The sequence below is a fragment of the Triticum aestivum genome, chromosome 4D (assembly GCF_018294505.1).
Source record: "Triticum aestivum cultivar Chinese Spring chromosome 4D, IWGSC CS RefSeq v2.1, whole genome shotgun sequence".
Classification (NCBI taxonomy): domain Eukaryota; kingdom Viridiplantae; phylum Streptophyta; class Magnoliopsida; order Poales; family Poaceae; genus Triticum; species Triticum aestivum.
In genome coordinates this window covers 203,609,119-203,612,476 of record NC_057805.1, presented here as the reverse complement: position 1 = coordinate 203,612,476, position 3,358 = coordinate 203,609,119, and positions in this window count along the sequence as shown.

Genomic DNA, 3,358 nt, shown 5'->3' with positions numbered 1-3,358 from the left:
CCGTGAAAGATGGGCGGTCGGCCATCACAAGGGGTTGGACTAGAGTCGTGTGTGCCTTCTGCATGGAGGAGGGCACAATATGGGCATTCCGCTTCACCTTGTTCAGCAACCAGAATATATTTCGCCTCTTTCTTTACCGTCTTTAATAGTACAAGTATACAACCGTGGTTCATCATTCTTTATTTGGTTCTTATGTAATTCTTGAACATATGTACCTATGAATCGAATAATGCATTGGTTGTTTGAACCTGATGGATATGAATAAAGCTGTAGCATACATTCAAATTCAAATCCAAATCCGGTACAATTTGGAAAAGCAGCAATTAAATTACGGTGAAATTACCCTCTCTAGGTTGTTACGGCACACACGGTTGGTAAAACACAAACGTTTGCGATATGAACCATAATCCCAGATGGTTCACAGAGAGGAAACATGTGCAAGCATGCACGCAATGCCGTTTGCAAAGCGTGTGCGATGTCAGACAATATCACAAATGGTGCGGGCAAACTAAACGTTTGTGTTAGTTGCCTTATCATACACGATTCACAACCATGAATTGTTTCTGATGAAGTATGCATCGTAAACGTTGCACCACGGAATAGCGTGTGCGATAGTTGTCGTGTAGGACGATGTTACGACGGTCCGACGTTTCGTAATCCTGTCTGACACTCGTACGACGATTAGCTAATCTTCTTAATGGTGAACCGTTTGTGATGGGCCGCGCATCATACACGTTCTATAATAGTGAACCGTTTGTGATGGGCCGCGCATCGTAAATGTAGCACCACAGAATACCGAATGTGATGGCAATGCGAGCAGAAACGAGTAGGAGTACTGTAGGGGCCCTATCCCCGACGGTTTCTGGGTCGTGTGGGAAGGACCGCCCTATCGCCCACACTCACTTGGCGATGGTTCCAAAAGCCGTCGCGGAAAGGGGTTTTAAACCGTTTGTTTAGGACCGACGCGCACCAGTGGTACACTGCGGCCACTGGCGCCCGCCTTACCTTGGTCGTCATGGCTCACGTCACATGAACATCGCGAGGTGCCCCTCGCATAGATATCTCCGGTCCTCGGGAGCCAGCCTAGTGAGGCCATCCTGAGGAGGTCTTGGTGTCATTTGCCTCGCGAGGCTTGGCACCTCGCGAGGGTCTTGATTGGTTGCTACTGAAGATGGGCCATACCAGGCCGTTGGTGGAGCCACACCATGGGCCGCAGGCACGCATGTCTGGGTACCCCCGTTCCCAAGACGTCGACAGAATCCAAGACTTATCAATGCGGTGTCACAGGCACGCATGTCTGGGCCACCAAGGGCGAATCTCCCCGCCAAGGCACCACTGCTCCACTGCTCCACCTCACAGCAATGCAAATCACTTATCAATGCGGTGTCGAGCCCCCCAGTGATTAAGTGGCTTCCACTAAGCATGTGGCGGCCCTTTTGGTGACAGATTACCTTCACGTGACACTCGTCTAGAGGCGTGTCAAGCAGATAAGCTGAAGAAGAGTAAGCGGCACGGCAGGCTTGCCGGCTGCATCCTCAGCGTGACACATAGAAGTGCATTTAATGCACTTTGTCGTAACTGCCAGAGTTAGGTATGATAGCTCTGTTTGCTATCTAATCACTAGATAATGATTGTTTTGCCACTATGGTTACCCCTTGAGCTATAAAAGGAGGGCCATGACAAACTAGAGAGGGATTCAGACCCTTCACACATGTACGCGCATAGCTGCTCCTCCCTCGAGGCAACCTTGCCGGGCTTGAGAGTTGCGTGTTATTGTGTTCTTCCATTCAATCCACCAAAGCAGGAGTAGGGTTTTACGCCTCACGGTGGCCCGAACCTGGGTAAAAACCACCTATATCATTGCTGTCGTGTTGTTTCATTGCTTCCGCTCTTTGTGCAATGTGATCATCACCCTTGCCGAACCACAAGGGGCTCATGGCCCCATAGGTGATCGTGTCCACCCATGGCATCTTTGGCGCACCAAGTAGGGGGAATCACTTGTGCGAACCCGAAGATGAGAACAACGTGTCAATCATCATCACCAGCGTCATCATCATCATCGTCTTCATCCCTGGCGCACAAGAAGAAATCCGGTGCAACAACACTTCCTTCCACTTTGAAAGCTCCCTCGCACACGGCCGTGGACACCATAGACACCGCGGCGGATTTTGGTGAAGTGGTTGTTGCGGGTGGCACGACCAGAGCAGGTGGCGCCGTCGTCGTGTCCCCTGCGGTCGAACCTGTGACAGGAAACGCCGGAGGCGGGCCTCATCAGCAACATCCAGGTGATCTTGGCTCGGAAGCTGCGGGGGGAGGGGACAACCAGTCTCCACCTCCCCGCTGCGCGAGCGGACGTAGCCACTGCAGTGGCACTTGCTCCAGTGCAAGCCATGACCGTCTAGTAGCGCCTACTACAGGTGCGGCTACTGGGCATCCCCCTTGCCTGGAACAAGGCGAGCTAGGCGGGGCACGGAATGGGGTTACCGATCCCCGGGCATGCCCTACTCATCGCCCAGCCACCATGGCGACCGGATCGCGGCGGCAAGACCGCGGTGATGCTCCTACTGGTGCAACCAGGAGTCGAGCGATGTCACAATCCGCCTCGTCATCTATGCCAAGCATGGCTACGGAAGCCATGGCGCGGGCCCAAATCCTGCTGAGATTCCCACCTGTGGCCAATCAAATGGATGAGTGGAGAGCCACAATCCATAGTTTGATCGTCTTTACTGAAGCGGAAAAATCCCAGCAGGCAGAGCCATCGCGGAACCCGTGAACGACAACAATAGTGCGAACTGCTGGCCGCGTTGAGGGGGCCACACCAACAGTGCAGTCCCCTTCGTAGCAGCAGACCCAGAGGCAATAGCAAAAGCGACACAACCCTGAGCCCGACCAAGCCTCAATGGCCTCGTCTGATTTGCGAGCCCATCAAGATCAGCGGCAGGTCCTCGAGGATAGGCGGAGGGAAGATGTGCACGTCACCATAGAACATCGACGGGAAACCCGCTGTAAATCTGACAGGCGCAACGGTCTAGACGATGACGAGCCCGTGCCTGGTGCTAGCGGGTACTTACCTTTCGAGGTTGGGTGCCCCGCCTTCACTCATGAGTTGCGGGAAGTCTGTTGGCCGTCTACCCGCGTTTTCAAACTAGAGCTGCTAGAAAAGTATGACGGAAAGTTGAACCCGACAGAGTTTTTGAGCATCTACACAATTATTATTCAAGCCGCCAGAGGGAGAGATGAGAAGGTGTTCGCCAACTACTTCCCTTTCGCACTTAAGACAAGTGTGAGGTTATGGCTAATGCACCTGCCAGAGAACTTCATTTCGTCATGGGCTGACATGTGCAATGAGTTTGTTCGC